This window comes from Felis catus, chromosome X (assembly GCF_018350175.1).
Source record: "Felis catus isolate Fca126 chromosome X, F.catus_Fca126_mat1.0, whole genome shotgun sequence".
Taxonomy (NCBI): Eukaryota; Metazoa; Chordata; class Mammalia; order Carnivora; family Felidae; genus Felis; species Felis catus.
Genome location: NC_058386.1, coordinates 45,816,281 through 45,829,856, shown reverse-complemented (window position 1 = coordinate 45,829,856; position 13,576 = coordinate 45,816,281). Strand labels below are relative to the sequence as shown.

Sequence of the window (13,576 nt, the reverse complement as noted above, 5' to 3'; positions counted from 1 at the left end):
CGTTGGCTCACTGCATGCCTTGGCTGCTTTAGCCATGCTGGATGATATGAGGTGAACAAGTGTAGCCAACTTAATGACTTGGGTCTTTATTCTCTGGAGGCCAGGGAAAAGGATCCAGACCTTCCCAAAGGTGAACAAAAATGTTGAAAGTTTAACTTGCTGTCTCCTGCACGTGGGAGAAGACAAATTTAATTGGTTGCCTGGGCTAGAAAAAGCTTTACATAAACTAGAGGCAAAGACGGAGGGAAGGCATTCCAGCCTTTTCTTCAGCTGGCTTACTGCTGCTGTGGCTGCGCCTCCCAGCATTCCAACCAGGATGTCCCCTGTATGGTCACCCGGTAAGTGTCCACTTACTGCTAGGAGTTTCAGTAAACTTGCAGTGAGAGCGAAAAGGGAGGATTTAAAAGTGGCTTTGTACGTTGTGGCTGTTGGTGCCTGGATGTCTGAGAAAGCTGATGTAAGACGTTAGGTGGGGCCACTGTTCAAAGCAGCTGCCCCCAGCAAGGGTATGACCTGTTCTAGCCTGGCTGCTGGATAAAGGAGAGAGACAAAAGGGACAGGAGGTGATGTAAACCCGTTTTGAAAATTTTGAAAATTCAGAATTTCATCCTGAACAATTCCTAATGATCATGAGTCTTTCTCGTTATGTAATAGAGTTTTCTATGAAAATATTTTGGTCCCTTTTGCTAACAGGCCCTCCTTACAAAAGGTTTGGAGGAGAGCAGGGGATAAATAAAGACACGGAAAGGTTCAGTTCCAGAATTGTACGCACTGATTTTGTAACAGTGGAGAAAACAAACCTGGCACCTGGGGAGAAGCAGAGGGAAGAGGCGAGGACATTAATGGCCTGTGTCTGTCCAGACTATTCTTGGAAATTTTCTATTTTTTGTTAAGGAAACACTCTCAGTGCAGCCTTTGCAAGCCTTTGTAAGCCTTTGTGAGCACTGCGAATGCAAATTGACTCCTGAGCCTCGAGCCATACCTGCCAGAGCTCTGACTGTGGGACAGCAGGGGTGGCCCCAGCTCCTGGGCGTTGCACGCATGGCACCTCCATGTGACCTCCACCCTCAGAGAGAGGATGAACTGGTGTCATGGACAGACACAACTTTGGGAAATAACTGCCTCCAGGCATCCCTCTAAAACCAAGGTCTCAAATGAATATTCCAAGTGGACAGGGAGTCCTAGAGGGGAAGGCCCGTGGCGGGAGGCCCCATTGAGGCCCCGGTGAGCCGCGTTGCCGGATTCGGTGTATGTCCAGCTCTGGGCTCCCTAACGATTGTAAACTCTGTTTCAGGAGAATCACGTGTGCCCGCTAGGATTACCCTTCCTGTGTGTGTGCCCCGACCAGCCCGACACTGCCTCAGCCTGGAAGACTTTCAGGTCAGGTTCTGCTTCTCGACCGGTGTGTGCTGTGCCTGAATTTGTGTGTCAGGCCAGCTAAAAAGAAGGTTCGTACAAAAAACTAAGCAGTAAGTTACCTGTTTTTCTACATTAGACCTTTGTGGTTAGTGCAGATTGTTTTAACTGGTTAAATCTAGGACCCCTGAGGGATGTGATGGAGATCAGTCCTGCAGGCTGGTCTTACCCTACCGCATTGGTCCTAAGACTGAGACCTGTGGCACGTCCCTCCTGCCCTCTGCAGACCGGCATCTGTGTGGTTCATCATCATGACACTAGGTCCATTCATTCCCATTTGACTTCAATTCCACAAGTGTGGACTGGCCTTCTGCCAAGTGTCAGGTCCTCTGGCCTGAAGACACCAAGAGGTGTGTTTCCAACCTTCCACGAGGCAGACACGAGGGAGACAGATATGGAAACAAAGTGGCAATGTTCAGTGACCGCTGGCAGATCACATTGTGAACATCTCCCACTTAATTCCTCCGGTCCTTTCACAGCATAACCTGGAGAAGACCCATCCGGTCAGTACACTTGGGTTCCCCTCATTCTATTTCCTGCACGCACAGCCACAGATATCAAGTGATACTGGCATGTTGTATGAGACGCAAAGCCATGAACAGAATTGCTTTCATTGATGTATTTTCCAAAACAGTCAAGGATTATTGGTACCTTCCCAGGTAAAACAACATGCAAGTATCCCTCAATTTACAGGGAAGTTAACATTTATGGAAAATCCACCTTATGTAAGTCTCTGTCAAAAAGATTTGCCTCCCTGAAACTTTCCCTTTTTAAATACTGATACTTCCCTTTAATCATTTCAACAATCACAGTCTCCCTCTGAAATTTTCAAAATGTGCCATTGTGGTTATAACCCACATAATATGCTGGTCCTTGCCTGGATTTGGTGAGAGGAAATACCATGGCAGCATGGTACTCCCAGGAAGTACTCCCTGGGAAGGATTCCGGGCACCCTCATCCTCTGCCTGCTTTCTGTGATAAGAACGTGTTTCAGGGGACAGCTGAGATGTGAGGTAAAGCTTCATTTCAGAGGTCACCACTGCTGTGGAATGTCCACGCCCGGATGGTTTTGTGCTCGTCTTGGCTCTTAGCTCCTGGGACTGGGGTTCTCCTCCTCATTGATGACAAGCCTTTCTAGGTATGGACACCAGAGTAAGGGGCTGGGCAAGGGCTTTAAGCTTTTGTCCTGTTCGGGACAGCAGATGATGTCACAGGACAGCTGAAAGGACAAGAGGGAGATGATCTCCTAAGGTCAAAGGCAGGTTTTTGATAGGTGAAGGGAAGACATGCGCCCAAGTTCTGGTTGCGCCAGGCTGACGTGGAGTGGAGTGTGGGTGTAAGAATGAACCAAAGGCTGCGAGGACATGGGGAGAATAGATTGCATAACCTCACACCATATGGTTTACGTGGTCCTCAAAAAAAGCCCGTGCCATCATGAGAACTTAATGTCATCTTCTGTCACCAACCCTACCCACTGGCCACGAAGAGAATGGATTTGAGATAGACCGAAGCTTTCATGGAGAACGTCCAGTGGGGTCGTGATGTCCTCTCAGAAAATCTGCCCTGCCCTTGGTTTGAGTCTCAGGCTGTGCTCATTATGTTCTGCTTTCTGTGTGCTTTCAGATTGGTCTCTCGTGTGTGTTTGTCTGGAAAGAGTCAGTACATTGAAGTCAGGCTTGCTACCACAGGGATTTAATAAAGTTCTTGAGAGTTTCCTAGGCAGAGTTAAAAATCACAGATTCTAGGGTGCGTGGGTGGCTCAGTTGGTTAAGTATCCGACTCTTGATTTCGGCTCAGGACATGATCTCACAGTTCATGAGAATGAGCTCCGCATTGGGCTCCATGCTAACAGTGCAGAGCCTACTTGGGATTCTCTCTCTTCCTCTGTCTCTGCTGCTACCCGATTCACGTGCATGTTCGCTCTCGCGCACGCGCTCTCTCTCTCTCGATAAATAAACATTTTTTTAAAAAATCACAGATTCTTAACATTGTGACCACGCTAAATGAGATTCACTGGGTATGGATCATAGCATGTGCACTTTTAAAAACTTCTTGGGTTCTGACTTAGGAGGACTCCTTGTCTGGGAACTACTGGAGCAGGGCAGTCAGTGGTCCCGTTTTTCTGCTGCCTGGCTTCTCTCTCCATTGTTGTGAGGGTGCAGAAGTGACAACAGTTTGGTGCCTTCTCTGATGCACAAACCCAAGAACTTCAGCTAGGAGACTGATGTGCTGTCTGCTGTACTAACAAGGCTCGGAGAGTATTGTTTCCACAGAGTATCCTGAATCCAGTCCCTGTCAAGCTTCCATCTAAGTGATTGCTGTTAAATCAAATTTCTGTATACCATGCAGTTCCGTGCTATAAAATCAGTTTGTGTTATATGTTAGGTGTAACCCTAAATATTTTGCAGTGGCCCTTGGATCCTAATATTGACTGAACAAGTACACAGTACAGTGAATTTTCTGCAACGTGGGCCTGCACCACTTACGGCCCGATGCCACTGAGCAAGTTACTTAACATCTGTGTGCCTCGTTTCCATTAGCAACGTGGAAACACTAGTTAGTAGTAAGTGTAGCTACTTCTTGGGGGCAGTTTAGAGTACTGACTGTGTTAAGACAAAAAAAGTCATCAGGACAGTGCCCAGCATGTGGCAAATTGCCGATCAATTCTAGCTGTTGTTGTTACTGTTGTTGTTCCCACATTTCCGGGAAGCATGTTCTGGACAGATGGTGTCAAGACTACCTTTGACTCACTGGAAGGACTTAGCACTATCACTTCGGCTCCCTGGGGACTCAGGAATTGAGTCTGTGGGGCACGGTGGAGGGCGTGTTTTTATTAGCATAACGAGTATTCAGCTCTCCTTATGGGCCATTGGGAAGCCTAAATGCAACGCGTGGTTCCATCATCGTGGGCTCCTATGGAAAACTTGAATGGAAACTTCTCTAGGAAATTAGAACGAATGACCTGTGTGCACATTTTGTACAGTGTTTGGAAAATGAAGTGGTCACTGGATGATGATAGAACACGAGTGTATAAATTTGCGTAAACATTTCAAAGAGTGAAATGTAAAGGCCAAGGACCTCATCATGTGGTGGCTTCTACAGCCATTAGTTGTATTGAACTCCTATTGGGAGTTCAGTCTGTTGGGAAGATGTGAGTCTGGTAAAGATACGAAGCTGTTAACAGTCCAGTTTTCATCAGTAACATTTGTTTTTCTTCCACTCATATTCATTATTCATTTAACAAAAGGCTGGTGTATTAGTATTTTCTGAACTGAGTCATGAGGAGGTGGTAAACAGTGTGTTTGGAGAGTCTTAGGAAAGGTGCAGTGAGGAGAGAATGGGAGTGGAGGATGAGGTGAAAGTGTGCAGGGGGCAGGCAGAGAGAAGGAGTAGCAAACAGGAGGGAAGGATAATGGATACAAGCAGAAGGAAAGAGACAGGAATACAAGCTCACACTTCAGGAGGCTTACTACAGGCCTGGATTTGTTTTTAGCTCTTTCCCTACAGCAATGATTTTAAAATTCATGGAGTATCCACTGCAGCACTGTGAGGTAAGTGTTTTTAAGGGTATCGTCCCTTGTTCCATCCAGATGAGGAAACTGAGACCCGTAGAGGTTAAGGGGTGAAGTAACTTACCCAGAGCCACCTACTCAGCAAGGGCAAGGTCAGGGTTAAATCCAGGTCAGAGAAAAACATACAGAGACATGGGATTTGGCCATAAACTGCAGTGCACCTCAGTGTCCAGTGTCCTTTGGTTCAAAAGACAGGTGAACGTGTAAGACAGCTTATCCTGATTACACTGGATCAGTGCTTGGATAGAGCATGATGTCTCAGGTGCACGAGAGACTGTGAGGTGACGAGTCAATACAGGCACATCACTAAGTCGGGATCTGGTTCATATCAAGGTCTATACACGCGTTTGCTGCGGCAGATTTCAGCGTTGGTATCCTCATCATGATCATTATGGACAGTAGTTTATGGTATATATAATGTTTGGAAACAAAACAACAGATAAAATCCTATAAAGTCGTTTTTCTAAAGACTCGATCTCTTTGGTATCTTGACATTTCAAGATAATGAATTGCTTTGATATCCTTGCCAGCTGAAAACCCAATCAGTGCATTTAAAGTGGAGGAGAGCTATGTGGGACAGTAGAGCAGAGCAGTGAGGGAAGCAGAGAGGTTTGGATGGAAGGTTAGCTAAGTCTGCAAGGGCTATGAAAATGCCACAGACGATGCAGGCCAAAACCAAACCAAATCAGACAGCAACTTGCTTGTCCCTAAGAAGAGACAGTTGTGCTATTGAGATAAGTATCTCTATTAAAATTTCTTAGACTTTTGCTCTCTTTTGGCCCCCAGGGTGCAGTGTGTGGTTCTTACAAGGTAGCACTGCTTTGGTCACGCTGTGGGTGAGAGTGGCAGCCTCACCTGAAGCATTCTCCGTTTGTGGGCCACCTGGAACATGTTACTTGAAGTCTGGAGGCCTACGGATTCATAAGAGAAAACAGAAAGCAAATGCATAGTACAATAGTTAGATCCAGCCACCTCCAGTAGAGCCCTACATAGCAAGTGAGATGCAGGCACAGGTATTGTAGTCATTGGTTGGGAAGTAGCAGGGTTGGGTTGGGTGACTCAAAGAAGAAGCATGGAAGTGAGTACAAGGTGAGAAAACACATTAAGAGGGGACAAACAGCGAAAATCCCGTTTTCTGGCCTTGCTTTTCTGCTATGAAAATAGAGTGCTCTAGTATTGTGGGGAGAGGTTACCCTGGTCCGAGGTCCGGGAGGGAATCGCTGCACTTAGTGATGAGCGTTCTGATGACCCACCATGAACAGTAACGAGGGGACACTGAGTGTGTGAAGGCACAAAGGTCTCAGCCTTTACCATAGACAGACTCATAAAGTTTCTTAGCCTTGCTGAGAGTAACGCTGCCTCACCTTACAGAAGCTCGAAGCCGCCATCTGGCAACACCACTGGTGCTCCTCCATCTCCTGATCCAGCTGGGGGGTGGCTGCCCAGGCACTGTTCCCTGAGCTGCATAAGTATGATGGTAACCGTGTGTGTGTGTGTGTGTGTGTGTGTGTGTGTGTGTGTGTGTGTGGCAAATATAGGGTGAGAGACTCTATTCATTTAACTATGATTCACTAAATAAGCTTCAGCTCTTACCTAGACACTGTAGACACTGTGTTGGGTGCCTGGGCGATACAGTAAACCAAGACACATCACTGCCTTCATGGAGTGAGTTTAAGCCAAATCATTCGAGAATAGTTAATCTAACAATCATATAAGTCAATGTAAAAATTACTACCGTGACTAGTGGTACCAAAGAGGTGTGTTTTATTGAGGTCTGATTGATAGGTAAAGCTATAGGTAGAGGTATTCACATGTACAACCCTTTCTTCTTGTTGGTGTGGTTGTTATTATATGATTATCATTAGCGGTAAGAACACTTTTAACATAAGATAATCTCTTAGCAATTTTAAGTATATAACACAGTATTGTTAGGTAAAGGCACTACGCTCTGTAGGTCTCCAGAACATACTTCTCTTTCATAGTTGTAACTTTGTACCTTTGACCATCACCTCACCATTTACCCCTCCCCTTACCCCTGGCAGCCATTGTTCTACCCTCAGCTTCTAGGAGTCTGACTATTTTAGATTGCACGTAGAAGGGAGATGGCCCAGTATTTGTCTTTCTGTGTCTGGTTTATTTTAGTAGCCATCAAGTCCTCCACGTCCAGATGACATGCTCTTATCTGTGTAAAACCCTGAAGATTCTGACAAAAAGAAATTGTTATACCTAAGGAACCAATTCAGTAACATTACTTTCATTTTTAAAAATAGCTTACTGGATATGAGATTCTTGGTTGTTGAGCATTTTTTAATTTTTTAATTACCCAGTTAGTTCCTTCTGGCCTCCATATTTTCTGCTGAGTAAACTGCTATTAATTGTATTTCCCTCATAAGTGACTGGTCATTTTCTCTTGTTGTTTTCACAATTTTCTCCTTGCCTTTGGCTTTCGGCATGTTTACTGTGATGTGTCTATGAATCTCTCATTTATCCTACTTGGAGTTCATTGAGTTGCTTTCAGGCACTGTTTCTTTGAATATTTTTTTCTGCTCCTTTCTGTCTCTGTTCTGGTACTCTCCTGCATCTGTGTTGGTGTTAAGAGTGTTCCATATGTTTGTGCAGCTCAGTTTATTGCCTTCATTTGTTTCCCTCACTTTCTTCAGACTGTATAATCGCTGTCCATCTGTCTTCAAGATTGCTAAATCTTTCTCTGGTAGTTCAACTAGTGTTGATCTCCTCGAGTGAATTTTTCACTTTAGTTACCGCACTTTTGAACTGCAGAACTTGTATTTGGTTCTTTTTTAAATAATTTTTCTCACTTTATTGTTATTCTGTCTTTGATGTGACATTTTCATCATACCTTCCTTTACTTTTTTGATTGTGGTTTTCTTTGTTCTTTGGACCTGATTATAACAGCTACTTTGAATTCTTTATCAAATCTGACATCTGGTTGCAAGCACCGGCAGTTTTTGTTGCTTATTCATGCTTTCCTGTTTTTTGAATTATCATAATTTTTTTCTTGTCTAACTATCTAAAATATTGGAGCAGTACTGGGTACTGATCCATCCCACCCCTTCCTGGGTTTGTTACCTCTGTTTCCTTGTCTAGTTGTTTAGTGTCTAGCTGGTTTATTTTAGTGGAGTCTGTTTTCTCTCCTTACTCTCGCCCACCCCCACCCTTGTGTTAGGCTTCAGATTTTAGTCCTCAGGGAGAGACGACTTGGGGATGCCTACTGTCCCCTTGGGATGACTGGTTGCGGCAGGCTTCTCTCTGATTGTCTCTTTGCCTGACCACACCCAGCTGTTCCGGTTCACTGACTGTGGGCTACTTGTTCAACTGTTTTCAGCGATACCCTGGATATATTGCTTCATAATCTAAACCAGTGAAATCCATGCTCCTTTGAAGGGCTAGCTGCTGAAGTTACTGTTTCAGAGTTTTTCTGACCCTAGGCAGGCTCCTTGCAGCTGTCTCTTCTCCCTGATTGTCTCAGGTAATCCGGCCAGCCTACAGTTGATCCTCTATGTCCAAGACTTCTACCAGTCTCCTACCGTTTGCCTTGTACCACAACCTCCACTGTTTTGCAAGTGCCCTTGGGCTTGCTTGACCTTCTCCTCAACACCCCTTTGCAAATGAACTTTGTTCCTCTGAGAGGAGCTATCTGCTTCAAAACCTCTGAGCCACAACTCTGTAGTTGGGGAGTGGGGACAATGGCAGCACATTCTTTCTCCTGTTTTTCAGCATTGCACTATGTAGCGTTGCTTTTGAAAATTTCCATTTTTAATTGTTTATGGCTGGTATACGGAAGCAGAATTTACTTTTACATACTGACTATGTGTCTCTTCACGTTGCTAAACTCGCTTCTTAATTCAAGTAATGTTTTATGGGTTTTTCTTACAGATTCAGGTGTTGCCAGTGAATAATGACTGTTTTACTTCTTTATTTCTTTACTTCTTTATTTCTGCTTGACTTTTTTATTGGCTAGAACAGCCAGGAAAATATTGACTAGAAGTGGTGAAAGTATGCATACTTACCTTGTTCCCTGTCTCAGGAGGGAAACATTCAGACTTTCAGGATTAACGATTACAGTAGCTTTAGATATTTTTGTGGATGCCAGTTATCGGTTTAAGGATGTTGCCAATAAACTGAATGAATCTTGCCATCTCCCCAACATTCACGTTGAAACCTTTCTCCAGTATGATGGTGATTGGAGGTAGGGCCTTTGGGAGGTGATCAGGTCATTCAGGTGAAGCCCACATGAATGGCATTAGTGCCCTTATAAAAGAGACCCACCCCTGAGAGCTCCCTCGGCCCTCCTGCCATGTGAGGACAAGAAGTCAGCGGTCCGTGAAGCAGGAAGCAGGGCCTCACATCCCAAATCTGCTGGCACCTTGATCTTGGGCTTCCTGGCATCTGGAAATATGAGAAATAGATTTCTCTTGTTTTTAGAAGTCATCCAGTCTGTGGTAGTTTTGTTGCAGCAGCCCTAGGAGACTAAGCTAGAAATCCTTCTTTATTCCTAGTTTGCTAGGAGTTTTTATCAAGTAAATTTATCAAATAAATACTCTTTATGCATCTATTGAGATGCTTATATATTTTTAGTCTGTTATTATGGTCAGTTAGCGTGAGTGATTCTGAAACATTGAACCACTCTCAAAACTGTGGAACCATTTCACTATGGTATTTTGTCTTTTTTCTATTTTGCTGGTTTCAAACAGCCGATATTTTATTTTGGATTATTGCATCTGTGTTCATGAGTGCTATTGCTCTTGTTAGCCTCAAAAGTAGAACAGCCAGTTATTTTACCAGCAAAAATGAGTTTATTCAGGAATAGCAGAGAATTACAGTTTGGAACAAGCAACCTAAGGCAAAATCCTAGGCAAGTTCAATAAGCAAAGTAGAGGAACGTTATTTTATGGAGAAGAAGGAGGAAGTTGGAAGGGTTGTTTTGAATGAAAGTCCATCGAAGAAAAGCAAGAGTTTAGGGTAATGACAGTTTCTCATTGGCTGAGTTGGAGGCGTAGTCAGTATCTTACAGGACATGCAATGTACATCTTTTCCTGTTGGGGCCTACATGATTCTTTCATGTTGATTATTCTTCTGTTGGGTCTATAACTGACAGTTCTTCCTGTAATTGACGTTGAAGTGGTATGGTTCTCCCTTCTAGGCTCTGGACTCTAGTGAGGTTTCTCTTTTTTTTTTTTTTTTTTTTTCCAGAGTCTGTTATTTATTTTCTTAATTTTTTGTCTTGCTTTCATATCAGGATATTGCTGGCTCTATAACATGTGTTAGGAAGTGTGACCTCATCTTCAGTTGCCTGGAAGACTTTGTTCAAACCTGCACTATTTCTTTCATATGTGTTTGATAGAATTTAAACAGTGAAACCATTCAAGCCTTGAGTTTTATGTGAGGGAAGGGTTTTTGTTTTCTGTTTGATTTAGTGAATTCAATCTCTGACAGATATAAGGCTAGTGGTGTTATTTTCTTGACTGGGGCCTGCGAGCCAGGGCCTTTCAAGGGGTTTTCCCATTTCATCTTTTTTTTGGATAATATTTTCAATAATATTTTCTCATCCACTTCATGTCTGAAAGATCTGTATTGATGTCTCCTCTGGCAGTAGTGATATTAGTAATCCATGTCACTCTGCCCTCATTCCTTATTATCAGTCTGGCTAAACCTATTAGATTTACTGGTCCTGTCACAGAACCAGCTCTTAGTTTCACTGATTCCTTTGTATCGATTTTATGATTTCTAGTAGGTCAATTTCTGTTCAAACCTTCATTATACTTTTTCTGCTTCCCTTAGGTTTAAATTGATTTTGCTTTTCTAATTTCTTAAGGTGACAGTTTAGACAGTTGATTTCAGACAGTTCTTCTTTTCTAATGTAAATATTTAATGATAAAAATTCCCCTCAATGCATTGTTGTAGATTCACCTTACAGATTTTGATATGCTGTGTTTTGGTTTTCTACTTCTTGCAGGTTCTTCTTTGATCCCTGCATTATTGAGAAATGCCATTTAATTTCAAAATATTCTGTGGTTTTCCAGACACCTTGCTGCAATTAATTTCTGTTTAATTCTTTGCGGTCAGAGAACCCAGTTTGTATGATTTCAGCCCTTTAGAAGTTGTTGAGATTTACTTTATGGCACAGAATATGGCCTGTCTTGTGAACCTTGTGTGTGCACTTCAGAAGATGGTGTCTTGTGCTGTCCTTCTGTAAGCATCCGTTAGGTCATGGCTGTTGATAGTGTTGCTCCACTGCTCCATATAGTTTCTGATTGTGTTGTCCACTTGTACTGTCAGTTGTGGATGGGGGAATGTTGAAGGCTTCAGCTAACTGATTTCTCTGTTTTTCCTTTTAGTTTTATCAGTTTTTAGCTCTTGTATCAGTTTTTACTAATGCATGCACATTCATGATTTTTGGATCTTCTCGATGACTGGACCTCTTTTATTAAGTAACATCTGTCTTTTCCCCTTGTGATAATCCTCATTCTGAAGTATATTCTCTGTAATATTAATTTAGCCCTTCCAGCTTTTCCTGTGATTCACGTTTGCTGGGTGTATGTGTCTTAGTGTGTTCGGGGTGCAGGAACAAAATACCACAGACTGGGCGGCTTATAAACAAACTTGGTATCTCACAGTTTTGGAGGCTGGAAGTCCAAGATCAGGGTGCCGGCATAGTTGGGTTCTAGTGAGGACCCTCTTCAAAGTCACAGATTTGTGGTTGTGTCCTCACATAGTGGAAGGACAAAGGATCTCTGGAACCTCTCTCATAAGGGTCCTAATCCTATTCATGAGGGCTCTGCCCCAGGGCCTCATCACCTTCCAAAGGCCACACCTCCTAGGTTAGGAGGTATGGGGTTTAGGATTTAACATAGGAATTTTGGAGGAGACATTTTCAAACCATAGCATTATCGATAAATTTTCCTTTCAGTTACTTTTAACTTAATTTATGTATTCATATTTAAAGTGAGATTCCTTTTGACAGTACGTAGTTGGGTCTTTCTATTTTTATCTTAAGTGACAAATTAGGTCTTTTAATTGATGTGTAGGCAGTGTACAATTAGTGTGTTAACAGTTTACATTTAAGTCTGCCATCTGGCTGTATATTTTATCCTATGGATATTTTATTCACATTTTCCTTTCCTATTCCCTCTATAATTTTGGATCAGTTGAACATTTGGTGTTATTCCATTTTATCTCCACAATTGGCTTACTAGTTATATGTCTTTAAACATTTTTTCGAAACGGTTGCTCTGGGGTTCTAATATATATTGTTGCTTTTCACACTGTGCCTTCAAACGATATTATACCACTTCCTGTACACTGTCAGAATCGTAGGACTATGTACCTTCATGTCCTTTCTCCCAGCCTTAGTGCTATTGTTTTCTTGCATTTTATTTCTACCAAGGTCGTAAACCCCACAATACATTGTTACTATTATTTAGATGGTTTTCTTTTACTGAGATTAAATATAAGGAAAAAATTCGTATACGCCCGCAACTTTACCACATCCAGCACTATTCAGTTCTTTGTATAGATCCAGATTTTCTTTGGATTTCATTTGCCTTCTTCCTGAGGAACTCCCTTTAACGTGTTGTGTAGGGCAGATCTTCTGGCAATGAATTTTATCAGCTTTTTTATTTCTTTGAAAGTTTTTGTTTCACCTTCATTTTCAAGAAACATTTGCATTAATCAGAAAATTCTGGCTTGCATGGATTCTGATCAGTCGTCTGCCCATTCTGTCCTGTTTGTTCCCTTGTATGTAATGTATCTCTTCTTTTCCTTTTCTGTCACAGGATGTCAGTGTTGGTGTTTGAATCAGTCTTTCCATTAGTTGATTGGGCTTGAGTCCTGTGTTGCTATAATCACTTTAAATATAAAATAGACTTGGGAACCTGGGTGGCTCAGTCAGTTGAGCGTCTGACTTCTGCTCAGGTCATGATCTCCTGGTTCGTGAGTTTGAGTCCTGCATTGGGCTCCCTGCTGTCAGCACAGAACCCACTTCAGATCCTTTGTACCCTTCTCTCTCTGCCACTCCCCTGCTTGTGCTCGCTCTTGCGCGCGCGTGCGCGCGCGCTCTCTCTCTCTCTCAAAAATTAAATAAACATTTAAAAATAAATAAAAATAAATATAAAATAGACTTCAGGTTCAGGGTGCAAGATAGATCAGTATACAAAAATCAATTGTATTTCTGTACATTAGCAGTGAATAATCCAAATAAGTAAGTAAGAAAACAACTTCAGTTACGATAGAGTAAGAAGAATATTTAGGAATTAATTTAACCAAGCAGGTGTGAGAGTTACACACTGAAAATTACAAAACACACTGAAAATTACAAAACACAGTTGAAAGAGATTAAAGCAAATTTTAAAAAATGGGAAGACTGTGTGTGTTCATCGATTGGGAGACTTGATATTGTTAAGATGGCAACATTCCCCAAATTGATCCAAGCATTCAGTGTAATTCCTATTGATATTCTAACTGCAGCTTTTTAGAAATTGAGAGACTGCTCCTGAAATTTATGTGGAAATTTCATGGACCCAGAATTAATTTAAACAATCTTGCAGGAGACAGCCAAAAGTGGAAGACTC

At 42.5% G+C, this 13,576-nt stretch overlaps 1 protein-coding gene across 28 annotated transcripts in view; it reads left to right on the top strand.

Moving 5' to 3' along the window:
- Positions 1 to 13,576, top strand: part of LOC105260237 (protein FAM156A/FAM156B-like) — a 47,092-nt gene that overhangs the window by 7,537 nt on the left and 25,979 nt on the right. For 9 of the 28 annotated variants that reach the window (XM_045051204.1, XM_045051203.1, XM_045051205.1 and 6 more), the window contains exon 2: positions 1,295 to 1,448. The exons of 2 other annotated variants lie outside the window; for them this stretch is intronic. The gene's annotated coding sequence lies outside the window, so the exon portion shown is untranslated. Of the gene's footprint in view, positions 1 to 99; positions 339 to 379; positions 564 to 1,294; positions 1,470 to 4,909; positions 12,975 to 13,576 lie in introns of those variants that run through there. 17 more of the 28 variants (XM_045051212.1, XM_045051210.1, XM_045051211.1 and 14 more) reach the window with 5 other exon arrangements.